Genomic DNA, 19999 nt, shown 5'->3' with positions numbered 1-19999 from the left:
GACGAGCTCTGCAGCTGAAATGTTTCCCTTCATCAAACTGAGAGCACCAGGCTCCTGTGATTCCAAGCCGCAGAGTACATGTAAAACAGACAGGTCACCTCCCCCTGGCTGCTACCAGCTGAGAAAGCCCAAAGTGTTGTAACGTGTGTTTGTATATGGGCAACGGCTCCATGTGTTGGGCGGTGCTCACTGAAACCTGGCTCACACTTCACAGTGGATATAATGGGCTTCGACTGCAAAGAATTAATTTGCTCATGGCCAGATCTGGCCCACCCTCTGTGCGTCCACTTTAAAAGGCTTTAAACTGAGTCTGGCTTGAGGCTCCAGCCTTCCGAGAAACAGCTGCTCATTCTCTCTCTCTCTCTTACTCTCTCTCTCTCCCCCCCCTCAGAATAGTTTTAAGACAAGATAAGAGATCTTTATTAGTCACATGTACATCGAAACACACAGTGAAATGCATCTTTTGCATAGAGTGTTCTGGGGGCAGCCCACAAGTGTCGCCACACTTCCGGCGCCAACATGGCATACTCACAACTTCCTAAACCGTACGTCTTTGGAATGTGGGAGGAAACCGGAGCACCCGGAGGAAACCCACGCAGACACAGTGAGAACATACAAACTCCTTACAGACAGCAGCAGGAATTGAACCAGGGCTGCTGGCACTGTAATAGCGTCATGCTAACTGCTACACTACCTCTGGAGGAAATGCTTCTAGCTGTGAATGGAGCAATTTCTACTTTGATAGGATTGTGGCTCAAGGCAAATGTCATCAGTGTGAGACAGATTAATATTGATGTTAAACAATGAAACCAAAGGTGGAGATTACCAGGATGGTGGTAGGAACAGCAAAATTTAGAAAGCTGAAAGTTGCTTAAGTTGCAAATACTTAAGGCAGGCAGGTGGGTAATTTGTGAGGTGGTGCACTCGAAACACCATTTATGTTTGGAAAGGACCTATTTCCCTTGGCAGAGGCTCAAAAACTAGAGTCACAGATTTAAAGTAATTGGCAGTGGGCGCAGAGGGGAGATGAGTAAAACCATTTACACCTAAAAGGTGGTATGGGTCTGGTACCAGCTACCTAAAAGAGATATGTTAACAATATTCAGTGTGTACTTGAACTGCAGGTCCACAGAATGAGTGGTCAAAGACGGGATTAACCAGGTCACTGTTCTTGCACAGACATAGTGGGCTGAATAGTCTCTCTCTCTCTCTCTCTCTGTCTTAATTTTCTCCATGGCTCTATTATGGAGTCATAGAGTAAATCAACATGAATACAGGCCCTTTGGCCTAACCAATCCATACTGGCCACAGTGCCCACCCATCTAGTCCCAATTTCCTGTGTTTGGCCCATATCCCTCTAAGCCCCGCTACTCGATGTACCTATCCAAGTGATTCTTAAATGATACTATTGCACCTGCCTCAATCACTCCCTCTTGCATTTGGTAAATTGTTTTATTATTGTCACATGTACCGAGGTACAGTGAAAAACTTTGTTTGGTATACCATCCATACAGATAATTTCATTACATCAGTACACTGAGGTAGTACAAGGGAAAACAATAACAGAATGCAGAATATAGTGTTACAGAGAAAGTGCAGTGCAGGTAGACAATAAGGTGCAAGGCCTGATGAGGTAGATTCTGAGGTCAAGAGTCCATCTTGTCATTCAAGAGGTTTGTTCAATGAGCTTATAACAGTGGGATAGAAGCTGTCCTTGAGCCTGGTGATATGTGCTTTCAGGCTTTTGTATCTTCTGCCTGATGGGAGGAGGTAAAAGAGAAAATGTCCGGGGTGAGACGGGTTTTTGACTCTGCTGGCTGCTTTACCAAGGCATCGAGAAATATAGACAAGAGTCCATGGAGGGGAAGCTGGTTTCCATGATGTGCTGAGCTGTGCCCACAACTCTCTGCAGTTTCTTACGGTCTCGAGCAGAGCAGTTGCCATACCAAGCTGTGATGCAATATTAATCCAGTCTTCAGCTCACGAGACCACCTTCTAGCCTGGCAACATACAGCACTCTCTGAAGTGAGAATGGGAATTTCAGCCTTGCAGAGCTGGGAGCTGATGGGAATCAGGGAGATAGGGCGCTAGATGAATCCAGTACAGGACAGGATGCAGGCAATGGCACAAGGCTGAGTCAAGGCTTTTGCATGTTGGAGCCCAACAGCCCCCTGTGAAGTCCAACAGTTCACGGATAAGGATTTCAGTTTTAGTGAGATTAAAGCAGAAGGTTCCCTTTGTTGCAGAATGGAATTAAATGGTGTCAGGGACACATTAATTTTAGGGCTTTGAACAGCTCGGCACAAAGCAAAGCAATGAGGTTATTGCAAATTGGTTCAGGCTATGTGAGCAGTTTTCAAGTGTAGTCAGACATTGATAAGATAGGATATCTTTATTAGTCACATGTACATCAAAACACACAGTGAAATGCATCTTTTTGCGTAGAGTGTTCTGGGGGCAACCCGCAAGTGGGGCCACATTTCCGACGCCATCATAGCATGTCCACAACTTCCTAACCTGTATGTCTTTGGACTGTGGGAGGAAACCGGTTGAAAAACTGCAGATGCTAGAGATCTAGAATAAAAACAGAAAACGCTGGAAATACACAGTAAGTCAGGCAGCATCTATGGAGAAAAAGAGTTAATGTTTGAGATCAACGACCTGCCATCAGAATGACAATATGTTAGAAAACAAGCACGTTTTAAGAAAGGAGGAGAGAACAAAGGGAAAACCTGATGGAAAGTAAGAGAGAGAGTATGATGCAAATTGTGCTGGTGATGGAACTAGTAACTTGTAGCAATGAGCAAAAAGCTACTTTCTTTTGAACAGAGGGCAGACCAATTCCTAATCACAGAGTCATAGGATTGTACAGCATAGAAACAGGCCCTTAAGCTTGCTAATTACAAAGGATCTGTCTGGAGGAGGTATAAATAGAGGGAGGTGAATGAAGACAGAGCAGAGATACAGAACACTGCATTGTTCCCAGAGGTTACGTGGCACCTGTGGAGTGGTAAGAAGGGAGTGAACATTACAGGCTGATAATCTGCATTTGTTTTCTCCAATACAGAGGAGACCACAATGTGAGCATCAAATGTGTTGGATTCGAATGTTTTAATTAGTTTTTTTAACATGTATAGTGTTTAATACACGTCAAGTGGCTGCACAAGCAATGGCTGCTTCCTAGTTTATTGGTTCGTCCATCAGGCTTTTTCATTGGTTGGTTTTTCATTGGTAGGTATCTAATAGGTTTCCTGATTGGACTATTGTTAGCTAAGGAGGACCTCTTATCTCAGGTATAAAAGGAGTCGTTTTTTGTTAATCACCCTCTTGCCTGTCTCTCTCTTGCTTATCTCTCTTGCTCTTTTCCCCCCCACCCCCACCTCCAGCTCATCTTTAGTTCATTTTGTTTCGGCTCATCTCCTAGTAGTAAAGCTAGTGCCATGTGCTCTGTGATTGTTTCTTTGTTTTAAACTTTTTCAATAGAACTTTGTGAAGCACCAAGTTGTTTTCAACTCGTTCTTGGACTCCTGAAAGAACCTGCGGATTTGAAAATAACCGGATCCGACAAATGCAACACACCAGATTGGAAGTAGTGGCAGTGGTTTGCTCTTTTGCCTGTGGACTGTTTGAGTCTCTGGAGGGTGAAATAGTAGAAGTAAAAGTTCAGGTGCTGCATCTCCTGCCATTACGTGGCAAGGTGCAGGGAACAGATGTAGCCAAGGGCTTCAATCTTCCTTCTGCAGGAGCACTGACTAATGCTGGAAAACAAGGGAGTGGTCCTGGCGTTGTGGGTGAGGGAGAGGCTCCATGCATCTGAAGCTGACTCTGTATCTACAAATGATTCTATTGAACAAAAACATGTAAACAAGGGGAACGAGGAGGAAGAGACTCAGGCTGTTCTGAGGTGGAGTCAGTACTGGAGATATGTATTCTCTTGGGTACATCAGGAGTGGTACCACATGAGAACAGTTCAATGTCACCAAGTAACAGCTGAGGAGGCACATCAGGGAAGGTGAGGGGTACAAAGCCCCCTTGATTCAGTAACAAAGTCCTTGTTGGTGACTTTGACTGGAGTAATCCCAGTACTGCAGGCTCACCTGGATGAAGATGTTGCGGGAGAAACTGTTGGGCCCCGGAGATTAGAAAAGGGGAGAGGCTGAGATTCACCTTTTACAACTGGTTTGAAATAGAGCAGCTTTGAAGGAGACGTGTAAACAATGAGAGCAGCCGGTGAGTCAAAGAGGCCAGGAAATTGTTTTATTATCTTCTACTCAAGGTCTGCCTTGTAATTTATTTAATCCTGGATCTGTTATGACCCCATCCATCAGCTCCCCATCACCCCCTCCCACACACACACCCACAAAACTAAACCCCCATGGTCTCCGCTGTCTTTCAAGAAACACCAACACCACTCCGGTATATCACTGGGATCTATCCAGCAGTGTGGAGCATTACCCATGTATGTCCTTGAGAAACAAAGGACTGCAGATTCTGGAATCTAGTTGAAAAACACGATGATGCTGGAGGAACTCAGCAGGCCAGGCAGCATCCGTGGAGAAAAGCAGGTGGTCAACATTTCGGGTCAGGACCCTTCTTTCAGGACTAAAGATAGAAAAAGGGGAAGCCCAATATATAGGAGGGAAAAGCAGAGCAGTGATAGGTGGACAAAAGGGGGAGGTGTGGTGTGCGCAAGATGGTCACCGGATGCTGCCTGGCCTGCTGAGTTCCTCCAGTATCCGGGTATGTCCTTGTTTATCAGAAGATGTGCAGCTGCTTTTGAGCTGTTTTGTAAAAAGGAGGCAGATTAAAGGTTGGCAACAAATTCTATCATTAGCCAAATTCACCCAACCTGGTCAGCTTTTCCAAAGCTAATAAAAGGCATCTATTACCTTTCATAGACAGGTATCTAATGGATACCTATATTTAACAGCTAATGATGCCTTTTACCATCTTCAACTTGATTTCACCTCTGGGAATGAGGACAAAATCCTCAGAATCCTTTCTGAAGACAGGTAGGTTATTAATGGGCCCTCTTCACTTATCCACTTTTATCTTGCATCACCGAGCAGGAATCTGCTGATAAAACCAACATGCCAATGCCAAACACCAATCTGACCTGCAGACTCGAAAACAAAAGTCACAGAGACTGGGTTTCTGTGGATAGATCTGAACAACCCAATAACCTGACAAAATGGTCCTTCAAAAGTCCAGGTTAGATGGTGTGGACAGAGACCTTTGATTAGACCTGACAGAGGGATGTTCCTCTGCAAGTCTGCTCTCTGCTTACAGCTAACCTTGCCCCTATATGGGCTGTGTGTTTTCCGTGACAGGATGAGATATCACAGCCTCCCCTGTAACGTGAGATTCAGTAATGAAAAGGGCTTGGATCAGGAAACTTAATCTCCAGAGTGCATCGTGAAGAATCCCCAAATTCCACTTAATTCACAAATGATTAATCATAAAAGTGAAACAAACGTCTGCTTCTCTGTCTCTTGCCCAACAGTTGAACTTTGTTTTTCTTTGGTAAACCACCTGCCAAGAAATAGATTCACACATCTGGAATTTTTATTACAGAGGAACTGTGAGCCTGGAAAGTGCTGTCAGTGCATGTGTCTGGTAACTGGAATCCTGAATGAGCCTTGAGCAGAAGCCACAATCAAGGTCCCACAATCCACTTAAAAGGAGGAAGGTTGTGAGGGATAACCTATTGACCTCCTCCGCCTTCCTTTCCCCTTGGTTTTATTGTTGACACCTGCGATCTTGTCAAATCGTCCTTTGTCATCAAGGTAAGCAAGTTAGAAAGCCAACTAGTTTCAGAATCAGATTTATTATCACTGACTTAGATGACATGAAATTTCTTGTTTTGCACAGCAGTACAGTGCAGAGACATAGAATTACTATAAATCACATAAATAAATAAATAAATAAATAAATAAATAAATAGTACAAAACTGAAGGAATAACGAGGTAATGTTCATTGGTTCATGGACTGTTCAGAAATCTGATGGCAGAGTGGAAGAAGCTGTTTCTGAATCATTGAGTGTGGGTCTTCAGGCTCCTGTACCTCCTCCCTGATGGTAGTAACGAGAAGAGGGCATGTCCCGGGTGGTGAGGGTCCTCAGTGCTGGATGCCACCTTCTTGAAGATATCCTTGATGGTGGGGAGGATTCAGAATCAGAATTATTATTGGTGACTTATATGATGTGAAATTTATTGTTTTATGGCAGCAGTATAGTGCAAAGACATAAAATTACTATAAATTACAAAAATAAATAAATAGTGCAAAAAAATGGGTTGTGCCTGTGATGGAGCTGGCTGAGTCTACAACCCCCTGCAGCCTCTTGCAATCCCATGCATTGGAGCCTCCATACCAGGCTGTGATGCAACCAGTCAGAATGTTCTCCATCTGTAGAAATTTTTAAGTCTTTGCTGACCTACCGAATCTCCTCAAACTCCAACTAGCTTCAAGTCAAACTCAAGTTAGCCTTAATCAAAAAGTATGAAGAGACATGCAAAACGTTGGTACTAATGGCCTCTGCAGTGCCAAGGTCCTGAGAGCACAGCATTAAGAAAGCACGTCCTCAGGAACTGTGGCTCTATTGGAAAAGTAAAACACTCAGCAGATCAGACAGCATCTGTGGAAAAAGAAACAGGGCTATATTTTAGATCCGAGGTCGTCCTGATTTTCAAGGAAATGTTACCACCTTTTTAAAAATTTCCACAGGTGTCAAAACACTGTATAGCCTACTGCTGGTCTTATTTCTTACCTTCTTGTGTCTTTTTTTCATGCACCAAGCATGGGGGCCAAACACATGCAAGTGCCCAATTCTCAGGCTTCTATGCTCACTATTCTGTAGCTGCTTTCATGTTACAAGCCTGTCTAAATAAAAGTTCCATCACTCTGTAATGCACAGTATTAAATTACTGCCTTCTTATGAAAGAATGAGCTAAATTAGAAATGTGAATTCTTTCCGTGTTCTCTACCATGCTGTGCCACCCACTGCTGTGAGAGAGCATTGCCCCACTCTGTAATTGAGACAACAGAAGGTCCCAGTTGATGCCAAGTGATGTAAGAGAAGAGGTGGTGTAATCAACACTGGTGCCCAGCTATAGGAGAAAGGAAGCCAGGCTTTCTATCAAGTTCAAACAGCATCATCTGGACTGCAATGCCTCTCAGGGTTAAATAGCCTGCTAATTTGCATCATTTAGGCTCACATAAGAAAAATGCTATAATACGTCATCCTGGAACTGTGATCCCAGGAGAGAAAAAAAACAGCACCAAACCATGCTCCTGAAGATATTTGGGCTCTGCTTTGCTAATCTAAAAGAAAGTATTATCTTTATACACTGCCTTTCACATCCCTTCCAGCTCTTATAACTACTAAAGTATACCTGAAGTTTGTCATTGTTGAAATGCAAGAAGCAAATGGCCAATTTGTGCATAGCAAGCTCCCACAAAACAGCAATGTGATGACAACCAGGTACACAAGTTGTGATGTAGATTGAAGGTAAATATTGATCAAGACACTGGACATAAGTGCTCACCCCTTGCTCTTCTTCTAATAAGTGGCCATGGGGTTGTTTACATTCACCAAAGAGAGAAAGACAGCATCTATTGAGGATGTATCACATCCCACTTCCACCCCGTACTAGAGTTGTACGTCAACCAAAATATTTGCACTTTTCTCTGGAGCAGGACTTGGACCCACAGCCTACTGACACTGAGGTAAGAGTACAACAATGGAGACCCAGAAATCTACATTAGTAAAATAAGTGGACTAAACATGATAGGGGGCAGAATTCCAGTGTATTTATCATTACCAACTAATATTCATAGACCAGCTCATCATTAGCTAACATCCCCAGAAGGTTGAAAGTGTGGACATTAGGTAAGAGGACATTATGATGCTCCACTCAGATGAATAGTCTGCTTGTACACGTACATGAAGGCAGCCACTTGAATGAGGTAATAGAAAACCAATGACACCTTCAGAAGAGCATAGTGGAAAATTCTGCTTTGCTTCCTTTTATTTAGCCTATTACTGAACACCACACAGGAGTGGTGCTGTAGTTCCCCAGTGCTTCCAGCTTCCGTCTTCATCTATTGGGCTGGTTTTTTATAGATAGGGGATTTGTCAGAGTCAGATTTGAAATGTAAAGTTTCAACAACTAAGGCTCAAAAAGAAACTGTACCTCACTGCTCTCTGTGACATGTTCAATGAGTACCACATGTTCAAATATTATTTTAAAAATAATGTTTATTAATTGATTTCTCTTGGGATTATTCTACAAGGGAAGAGCCCTTTATTGGTCCCCCTCAGTCATGCACAATTCTCCATAAAGAACTAAGTGATTCCTATCTTCAAATTCTCCTTTTGAGGGAAATGAACATAAATTCACAAGGCTATTTCATCCCAAGTGAAGTGCAATTTATTCATCAGTTATGAATCAGGAATTCTTCACTCAGGGATTTGAACATAGACCAACAAAATAACTGTTTTTAAGGCTCACAATTGGTGTTGGAACAAAGAAGCATTCAGGGCCATAAACACTGCAGTGCTATCATGATCTAATGAATTTGTGTTACGATTTTATGCTTCTAGTTTGTTGAAGGTTTGTTTGGTGAACTTGTCAATGTGCTTCAGGAACATATGTTTTGTGAAAAATGAGTACATGTTCAGTCACAATACGGGAAAGGATATTCTAGCTCTGTTTAATCTTTGAGGAGTCTGTGTTGTGGTAGACAGAGGATGTTGGCTAATGGTACAGTTGCAGAGATCAGAATAAACATTGAGAATTGATTGCTTAATGCACCTTACATATTCCCTAACTACTATTCCAACAGCACCTCCCAAATCCATCACCTCTACCAGGAAAAAAAGACAAGGGCAGCAAGCCCATGGAAACACTACAACATATAGTTTCCCTTCTCAGTTGCACACTGGCCTGACTTGGAAATATAAGGAGATATCTTTATTAGTCACATGTACATCGAAACACAGTGAAATGCATCTTTTGCGTAGAGTGTCCTGGGGCGCAGCCTGCAAATGTCACCACGCTTCTGGCACCAACATAGCATGCCCACAAATTCCTAACCCATACGTCTTTGGAATGTGGGAGGAAACCTGAGCACCTGGAGGAAACCCACACAGACACAGGGAGAACGTACAAACTCCTTACAGACAGAATGCAGCCAGAATTGAACCCGGGTCGCTGGCGCTGAAAAGCGTAACGCTAACTGCTACTCTACCATGCCTCCATCATTGAGTCTACATCCTTAACCTCCCAGCAACACTGTGGGAAAACCTTCACCAGAAGGACTGCAGCAGTTCAAGAATGGTTCACCATCTCCTCAGGGGCAATTGGAGATAGGAATTAAATGACTTGCCCGTGATGCAGACCACAAAAATGAATTTAAAACAAAACAATTCTCCTTCTCACCTGAACCACTCATCAGTTAATTCATGACTGGACATTCTGAATTGCAATTTGGCAATGAATGCTATTGGATTATTTGACCATGGAAGACTTCACATACAAGCCCAATCTCATCTGACGTCTCCTTAACATAGATCACTAGATGGCAAAGCAAGTGAGGTAACCTTGGTTACTTCCTCCCCTGCCCATTCAAAGTTACTGGGCCGATCAAGCATGCCTACCTTTCTCATAGCTCCAAATATCACAGAGCAGAGACTGGGCATGGAACACGTATCAATACAATAACACGAGGCAATGGAGAGTGAAAGGGTTAAAGTTGTAAGATGATGACCCATCAGCAGAACTGGAGAAAGGTTAGAGAATGAAGAAAGTTTTCAGTACAGAGATAAGGATAAAAGAAGAGTGTAAAAGGGAAGGTCTATGAGTGGGTGGGTTGCCAAAGAGTAGGTGATGATGTAAAGTAGAAGAAATGGATCTGGGAGAGGGATAAATGGGAACAGAAATAACAAATGTTGTTAGAAAAAAAAAGATGGAAGCAGCACGATCTGGAATTGTTGAACTGAAGCCTCTAATATGCTTAGTCATAAGATGAGGTATTGTTCCATAAGCTTCCACTGAGTTTCATTGGAAGCAGAGGGAAACAGAAACTTAAGAAAAATATCTTTCAAGTGGGAAGTCGAAAGACAACAAAAAGTAACATTCCTTATAATTTATTCCTCTCGTGTACTTGGTAGTGAAACTCTGAACCCATTTTTCCCCCCAAATATTATAACTTCAATACCATTTGGCAGAGAAAATTCTTCCCACTAATTTTTCAGGGAGCAGAAATATTGGATTGGCAGATATTCTGGTTTGTGTTGAATACTAAATAGCTAATCAGATGCTCAAATTAAATGTAGTCAGAGGCAATTGAAGCTGACCAGAAGGCTGTTAATCTCAGTCCTAGACACTCATGGCTTTAAGCACCAGATAACATCCACACAACATCCACACTGGGGCAGGTAAATCTTAATTCCATGAATGCTGATACAGTTATGCAACAACCTTTCATTCTGAAAGTACCAGCCCACGCCAAGAAACAGAGCTGAGATTAGGAAGTAAGGAGGGGCAGGGTAAGAGAAGGGGAAGAAAGGAAAGGGCACATCTAAAATGCCAATGTCAGACACGACATTTCTGAGCACATTTGGGAAAGAATGTGCTCAGAAATGTCGTGTCTCCTCGGGCAGCTGTTCCATCAATCTTGTTTACTTGAACAGATGTGATTATTTGTGAGGAGATGGTGTGTCATCAAAGATTAGTCACAGATAATATTACCTTCTGGTTGCCAGGCAGCTGTGGAGGAGTTCAGCACATGTTACAATGAGAACACTCATAAGGACACTCTCTTGTATGGCAACAATGAAAGTGAAGGCTGGATGGAAATTTGGAGTCAAGTCCTCAAATCAGAGGAGGCAGAGTCAACCAGACAAACTCCAAAGGAATTCACATCTGACCCCCACCAAAATACTCAGCAAGAAGTAATTTATACATCATTAGAGTAAACAGCCCTCAAATATTTGAAGTTAACCATTTTTCCCACCAAACCACTCACTAAGAAATCTCTGGCTCACTGAGAATGGGAAATAATAGAACAAAATATTTCTATCTTAATCTGAGGAAGCCTGATCAACTGAAGACTTTATCTGCAACTGAAATACTCCCATCTTCTTCCAAAGAATACTGTTCAAAGAATAGGTTTAAAGAAATGTAAACATGTATTCATTTTCAAAATTGCTTTCTTCATCTTTGTTACAACATTAGCTTGTATGGTGTTCAGGAACCCAAGATTGATGGGTTACATTTAAAAGTGGAAAGAAATTCTTATGCACAAAGCAATTTAACTGGTGTCAAAGATTTTGATGAATGTGTCGCTCCAAATAGGGCGGGGAGGTGGTGGTTTCGGACTAACCCAGTCAGCTGCAGCAAACAGAGGGAGCACACTAATGCTCTCAAAGGGACCATCACTTACCAGATTAAGATTAATGTTTCAGTGGCTATCTTGTTGGTTACCTGCACAAAATCAGGAACCAGTTATCATCCCATAACATAGAGCCTGAGTTATACCACCCCTCAACTTTAAACTGCAACTGCATCGGTGTTTATAGGGAGGGAAAAAGCACAATGGTATTTAGACCATGTGCTCCTACAAGTCATTTCTGAAATTCTTGCTTCTCAGGAGCTTGATCCAAACCCTCAGTCTCCTCAATTTAATGCTGGTTACTTTTTAGTTTTCCAGTAGGGCACCTTTGTCCTGAACTCTGTTTAGATTCAAATACATTTCAGGTTTACTCAAATATATTGGCCTGCACCAAATTGGTATGAACTGTATGGTTTGGGTTCCTGTCCTATATTCTGAATTTTGTTCTTCAATGTGAAGTGGCTTGTACTTAAACACTGATCCATGCCACAGTAATAAAGTAAAACAAATTGCTAGAAACATTCAAGTGATCAGCAGCTTTGTGGAGAGAAACCAGAGATAGCAGGTCAGGCCAATAATCTTTCATTAGAACATCTGATGATGTCATTGTAAAGCATTAACTCTCATTCCTCTATCCATTGATGCTGCCTAACCTAAAGTATTTCAGTATTCTACACATTGTACTTTTGTAAGCCAGAAAATGATCTGGCAGGCTTTCATTTACTTTCTCTCACAAAGTACAACTCCAACACTCAGACTTAACAATCTGGGACAAAGCTCCTCATTTGATGAGCAACCCATTCACATCTTCCATTGGTGCACCATATCTAGCTCACCTCCAAAAACCTGCTGAACCCTTGACCTCTGCAATCTTGCAGGACTACAGTAGCAGCCACATTGAACTTGCATGCTCAAGTCAGACATCCCACTCTGAAAGTGTTCTTTCATTGGTTCCAAGAGTTTTGACCTGGCATCTTAGCAGTTTGAGGAGGTTTGGTATGTCACCAAAGACCCTTACATATTTCTATAGATGTACAGTGGAGAGCATTCTGACTGGTTGCATCACCACCTGGTATGGAGGCTCCAATGTGCAGGATTGAAATAGGCTGCAGAGGGTTGCAGACTCAGCCAGCTCCATCACAGGCACAACCCTCCCTGCCATTGAGGACATCAAGAGGTGGTGCCTCAAGGTGGCATCCATTAAGGACCCTCACCGCCTGGGACATGTCCTCTTCACATTACTACCATTGGAGAGGAGGTCCAGGAGCCTGAAGACCCACACTCAATGCTTCAGGAACAGCTTCTTCCCTTCTGCCATCAGATTTCTGAATGGTCCATGAACACTACTTCATTATTCCTCTTTTGCACCATTTGTTTTTGTAATTTATAGCATCATCAAAAGCATTTGGGAAGTTAGGCAGATCTACTGCTTTTTCCTCATGATCCTAGCAATTTGGTTAATAGAACAGATGTCATAAAGAATACCATTTGCAGTTATGTTTTATATCTGTCCAGTCACACTGTTCCTAATGATGCTCATGCACTTAGTGGTTTGATAGTCAATGGGTCTACATTGGGGCTAGTGGCCTCCTTGTACTGGGGGGGGGGGGGGGTGTCATATTTCACTGCAAGCCCTTATCATTGACTCCAATTCCCATGTTGAAGTTCTCAAGTTTCATCTTGTATGTTGTACAAGGCAGCCATTTTGTCCAACCAATTTATAGACAAGGTTTGAGAAAAGCACAAACATAACCAATGTTTATAACCCTGTCCCTTCATGCTTGTCCAGCCTCCTCATGAGTTTAACATTGATTTCAACCGATCCAACTGGTAAAATGTTCCACATTCACTTGGTGCAAAACCATAGCTTCCAAATCTGTTGGACTTCTGCAATATGGATGGCCTCCCCACCATTCCAATGGAGTCGTCACCATATTCATTGTCAAAACACTTCACTAAGGTCACTTCTCAACTGCCAGAAAGTTAGTTTCCATCACAAAACAGGAGCACTTACATTGCCATTGAACTATTAGTACTCGAAGCCAACTTGGTACCTTCCACAATAGCCAACAAATCCTTTGCAAACTACCCTTGAAACTACTCATTACAAATCTGATATGAGCAACACTTCCCCCAGAGCTTTAGCCCAGCAGCTGTTTTCTGTAATTTTCTTCAAGTATTGCTTCATTGATTGAAATATGTCCACTGTGTTTACTAGTTGGTTTTAAAAAAAAGTTCTTTCATCAGAAACCCACCTTGATACAATTCATTACTAGACAGTATGATTAGCCATTTCAAATCTATTAACAAGGTTACTAAATTCATATTTTACATTCTTGGTGTTTGGCTAACAGGCAACTTAAGGTACTGTCAGTTGTTTTTGTCAAGATGGAGATACAAGGTCAGGTTCAATTACATCCAGTGATCATCCTGTTACTTCATCAACCTGTCATTTACAAGACTGTCCAGACATGCAACAAGTTTGCCTAGGGTATATCCCAGAGGAATAAAGCATTGTGCTACTGCATTCCAGGAAAACTGAAGTCATTCAAATTGGTAAAAGTTTAAAGTCCTCAAATACCTCCTCAGCCAATTGATAATTACTAAAGTAGAACCATAATCCCCTCACCCACAAAGGTTTAATTTGAGGGCAGTTTAACAAGGGCCAGGTAGTTAGATTTGGAATAGCACCTCACTGAAAATTGCAGGGTGCCAAAAATACAAGTTATGCCACTTAGAAATTTCAAGCCCTTAACAGTCACACCTGGCTCCCCTCCTCCCATTCCACCTACCCCATTCCCTTACAACCTTGAATTATTAATAAACTGCAAGCTATGGAATGGCAAACACCTAGGTATTGTTAATCAGTTTGAGGAGTAGTTCCTGGTTTCAGTTTTAGGAAGTATCCCCCAACACCCTAACCCAAGATTCAGATAACATCACTCAAGGCTTTTTTTAAAGACTTTATTGCAATGTGGATACACTGAAACATTAGCAGATAGTTCATTTCTTTTGAGCTTTTGCAGCAGACTTGGTAACTTTAACTTGCCCAGTGGTTTCCTTGTCCACTGCTTTGACCACTCCAACAGCCACAGTCTGCTGCATGTCACGCACAGCAAGCCGACCTGCAACAAGGGAGGTTGTTTAAGTTCTTTCACAATCAGAAGTGTACTACAGCAAGAAAGTCTCTTCCCAGAAGGAAGAACAAGCCACCAACTCCATTAGAATATGTAGAAAGAATACATAGGGTGGAATTCAACCAGTTTCTGTCCAATGAGGGGGGTGGGGAGGGCAGTGGGAGATTGGAAATTAAGTCTTAGAGTTTGCCAATTGAATGTACTTAAACCGACAGAAAGAAATAGAACAAAATCCTGGGGTTCTCACCAAGAGGAGGGTATGCAGAGAAGGTTTCCACACACATAGGTTTTCCTGGGATCATCAAAACAATACCAGCATCACCAGATTTCAAATGTTTTGGGTTGTCTTTAATTTCTTGCCAGATCAATGGTCAATCTTGTGTCAGTTCAGAGAACTTACAAACAATGTGTGCAGTGTGACAATCCAGTACTGGGGAGTAGCCAGCATTGATCTGCCCAGGGTGGTTCAGAATGATCACCTGAGAAGCAACAGTCAACAAGGAGAACAATAGCAGGTAATCCAGCATTTCTACCACACCAAAACAAATGTCAGCCCAGTTCAATTGTTAATCTTATTTATGAACTTTGAAGATCTACATCAATGCATGTCAAGTTGCTGGTAAAGCTAAAGCATTCAACTTTGTCCAAGTCAATCAAATGAAGACAAAGCTTCTATCAGCTAACTTGCCCATGTTAAAATTTTCATTAATGTTTCACTTACTTTGATCAAGGTTTGATTAGACAATTAGCAATTTCTTTATGTCCTTGCCTTATCTCCAGGCTCCCCTAGTAATAAAACCTAAAAAATCCTTATTAACCCAGATACATCTAAAATTTATTTTGCCATCCTGCATGCTGTCACCTTAGCCCCATCCAGAACAAAAATTCTGCCATTCCTACTTTTGGACATCCATCTTGAAGTACTTTGTTAATGCCTTGGAATGTTACAATGCACTGCTTATGGACACTGGGCATTTGACAGCCATTATTCTCAATTTGCTCACTTGGGATGTGAAGCTTCCTGCTTCTAGAAGAGGATCATTCTTGCTGTCTCCAGCCACATTTCCACAGCAAATATCCTTTATGGACACATTCTTCACATTGAATCCCACATTGTCCCCAGGCATAGCTTTTGCCAAAGCCTCATGGTGCATCTCCACAGATTTCACCTCAGTGGAGAGATTGACAGGAGCAAAGGTCACCACCATGCCAGCTTTCAGGACTCCTGTTTCCACTCTTCCTACTGGCACAGTGCCAATTCCTGAAAACAGATTGTGGGAGAAAGTTCACAGTTCAATTCTTTCTAAATACATGCTACTGACATTCAGGATGGATTAATGGATCAAACCCACCTCCAATTTTGTAGACATCTTGTGGGGGGGGGGGGGTGGTAGTGGCTTGTCTGTGGGACGTGTTGGAGGCAGGATAGCATCGAGGGCTTCCAACAGGGTTATGCCAGTGACATTGCCTTCCTTGTGTTCCATTTTCCAGCCTTTGAACTAGGGCATCTAATATAGTAGGAAGAGAGTTTAGAGTTCCAGACTTCTTTTGAGACATGGGACTGAAGCTTTCCAGGAAGTAGAATTAAAAATTTGGAATGTTAATAAGGACAAATTAGTTCATGCTCAGTCTTTACCTCCCAATAAAATTGGATTAGTTTTAAAAAGTTGGAAATGAGTCAGGCAGCATCTGTGGAGAGCTAAATGAAAGTTAATGATTTTGATTGGAAAAAGACTAGTTTTGATAAAATCAAGTTTTGACTAACCAAAACTTAGTCCCAGAAGGAATTTCATACCTAGTTGGAAGACAAGATACTGTTCTTGGGACTTGTGTTAAGCTTTGGAACAGGTCAAAGATGATCAGAATGGGATGGAGGATCAAATTGATAGACATGTGGAAACTCAAGGTCGCCTATGTAATCTGAACAGAAAGGCTCTGCAAAGATGTCACCCAATACAAATAGGAAATCAGCTATACAAGATGGACATTTTAGAGAAGTTGGACTCTGCATCCTAACATTAGGAAAGGAATAACAAAATGAACAAGGTCACTCACATTTGAGCTTGGCTCCAACATGTTGTCACAATGCCAGCCTGAAATTGGTACAAAAGCCACACATGCAGGATTGTACCCAATCTTTTTGATGTAGGTGCTCACTTCTTTAGCAATTTCTTCATATCTCTTGCTGCTGTAGTTGGGCTCCGAGGAGTCCATCTTGTTGATACCAACAATCAACTGCTTGACCCCCAATGTGAAGGCCAGGAGGGCATGTTCTCTGGTCTGCCCATTCTTTGAAATGCCAGCCTCAAATTCTCCAACACCAGCAGCCACAATCAGCACTGCACAGTCAGCCTGCAAACAGTTGTACAGTTGGACTAAAAAAGGCAGGAGGTAGATGGTCATCATTCTGGGTCAAATCTAAGTTTAATAAGCTGTCTGGATACTACCCACAGCTGTGCCCCTGAGAATTCTCTACTAGCAGTAGAAAGTGTGAACAGCATCTCTATATTTTAAATAGGAGGATTGAATCCCCATGTTTAGATAAATAGAGTCTGAGGCATAGAAGGTCAAGTTTTGATAACTAGGATTAATATAGATGACCACTTTCATTGGTATGGACATGGGCTGAAAGAATCATTTCTATGCTATACAATTATGTTATACAAGCTATTCCTTGTGTTGAAGAGTAAAGAGCCTGTTCCCATGCTTTAGAGGCTAGGGCAAGAGGTGCATGAAAGCAAAAAATAGAGAATACCAGGTTGAAGGGCAAAGCTTCCAGCTCAATTATTCTGCTTAGTGGCAAAACCTCCAGTATGACAAGAAAAGATTGTGGACCAATGTGCAGTATGGTGCAAGTCTCCAAACCAGATGAAGAGAGCAGAAGAAAACCATAGATGCTGAAACTAAAAACAAAATGCTTGAAATACTGATCAAGCTGTATTTGTGGTAAGAAACAGTTAATGTTTCAGGTTGAGTATTGAGTTCTTGTGAAGGGCAATTGGAAGTTTTAGGCAAGTGAAAACTAGTGTACTTGAGTGCAATGCTAACCTGTTCATAATTTTAAATGTCACTGAGGGCAACAAGTTAGTGTCTAAAAGTCAGAATGCACAATTGTGATTCAATGTTTATTTATCCACAAAATTAGGGATTGTCCCATTTAACTTTCTCCTTCAAACTTCTCCCTTTCAATGACAGCATACAATGTCCAATGCCCATTAAATAATTTTCTCTTTACACCCTCAGCCACAAGCAAGCATACTTGGGAGGTCCCTGTGATCATGTTCTTTATAGAGTCCCTGTGTCCAGGTGCATCAATGATAGTAATGTAGTACTTGGTTGTTTCGAAATTCCACAGGGAGATATCAATAGTAATACCATGCTCCCTCTCTGCCTTCAGTTTGTCCAACACCCAAGCATATTTGAAGGAGTCTTTACCCATCTGCAAGATACAAGAGCATTTAGTCCTACCCATATTAAAGAATACTTCAGGGTCATTTTCCCAAAATACTACAGGAACACCACATTGAAGACAATTTCTTTCAGCAAAAGGAAATAGTTCTTGAAGTTTTCATTCAAGTTCCTTGATAAGAAACCTCTTGAGGTGTTGAGCCAATTCCAATTAAGGGAGTGCAAGACTAACCAATTGGGAAATTTAAAACAATGAGCCAGTTACTGTACTGTATTTAACTACCACAAAGTGTTACAATCACATTAGACTTTAAACACTTGATTACAGCCATATACTTTCCCTCCCCAATCCCAAAAAGTGAATTCTGGGAATACATCTGTCTGCAAAGAAGGCAGGAGGGAAACTTGAAACTGAAAGCATTCATTCTTTGCCAATTCATATTTCAATATGAAAAAAATTGACATTATAGACCATTGATCTATTAAACTAGTATGGTGGAAAGAGTAGTCAAATTCAGGGTTTGACTATATTAGATCCAAATGCAGGAATTGAGTGGTAAGTAGACAGACTGCTCAAAAGTCAGACAAGCAGTTCATTAGTCATGCAACAAAAAGAGGGATGCTCATTTTTCACAAGCACAAACCCAGTCTGTTTAAACCATTGATTATGGTTCTGAATATGCTACCATTTAAAGAGAACTAGTTTCAGATGTACATTTTCAAGTTAAGCAGTCACAGATTTTTTTGTATGTAGCATACCTTGTTAGACATTAAGACAGTAGCTACAGAAACACTTAGTTTTTAATATCCTAAAAGTCCTATATTTATAGATTAGGAAATATTAACTTGCAACTTTACCATTCAAAGACAGTCTTATCCCTTCACAAGTCAGTTTAGTTGCCAACAAAATACAAGGGAATGACCTTAATTAACAAGGTTCTTTAAGTAGGTCATGTAAAAGGACAACTACCACAACATCAGTACAGAGCAAAGCCTTCTCAATAGTGAAATCTTTGATAAAGCAGTTTACCTCTGCAGCTTCTCATTCAAACTTCTCAATTGTCCTCTTGTCAATACCACACTTGTAGATCAAGTGGCCAGCGGTAGTAGATTTACCAGAGTCCACATGGCCAATGACCACAATATTAATATGGGTTTTCTCTTTGCCCATGGTGCTTCTACTCAGGGAAGTCTGTACTAATCCCTTTTTAATTTAAAAGAATACTACTACCAGCAAAAAAGCAGCCTTTTATATATCCCACCTCTTCCTCCTCTGTGGTCCAGCAAAAAACAATGCTACAAACTGGGATCAATAACACCCAATTAGGCAGCCTGATCCCATTTGGTTCATTAACAATTAGGATGATTAATCCTTAAAGGGAAAGCACTGAAACACTTAAACCATTTTAAAGGGCCACAGACAACAAAACCCAAATTCCTGTTTGTTTCAAATAATGATGTTGTCCCTTTCATTTACTGTGTTTGTTGAAAACCTCAAAACCCTGCCATGGGATATGTAGAACAGAGGCAACAGCTGGGTTGAATGGCCCTCTCAACCACACTTTCTTGGGGTGTTAATAGCCAGGCCTTTAGGGGAACCTCCAACATGTCCACTCACCTCCACACTGGGTGCCCACCCCTTAAATAAAGGAAAAGGGTCAGCAACCTCTCATGAAGCCTTGCTTCATCTAGGTGGGCTGTAATGCCACAGTTTGGCTTTTCTTCCATTACTCACAAGAACTGCCCATAGTCATCAAATCTAACCTATAGGAGGGCACAATCAACAAGAAACTTAAACAAGAACAAAGGAGATTGAAAGGTTGAATATTATTATTTCTTCCATCCAGCAAGCACTATGGTCACAGAAGAACCTCAAGAATACCACTGAACATTGCATGCTCCTTCTCCAGGTTTTCAAGTGCCAACAATCATGCGATGTATTTGTATTTAAAATATAAATATAATTGACAATGAGAATTGTTTTCAGTTCTGATGTGGATTGGCAATGGTGGGAAAAGTTGTTCAAAAAACATTTGTTGTTGCACCCCCAAAATATCTC

General features: G+C 41.6%; 1 pseudogene; it reads right to left on the bottom strand.

The window, feature by feature from the left end:
- Nucleotides 1–14345: 14345 nt before the first annotated feature.
- LOC127571135 (elongation factor 1-alpha 1-like) lies at nucleotides 14346–19111 on the bottom strand (annotated as a pseudogene).
- Nucleotides 19112–19999: the final 888 nt, after the last annotated feature.

The sequence above is a fragment of the Pristis pectinata genome, chromosome 6, assembly GCF_009764475.1.
Source record: "Pristis pectinata isolate sPriPec2 chromosome 6, sPriPec2.1.pri, whole genome shotgun sequence".
Classification (NCBI taxonomy): Eukaryota; Metazoa; Chordata; class Chondrichthyes; order Rhinopristiformes; family Pristidae; genus Pristis; species Pristis pectinata.
This window is presented reverse-complemented; position numbering and strand designations above follow the sequence as displayed.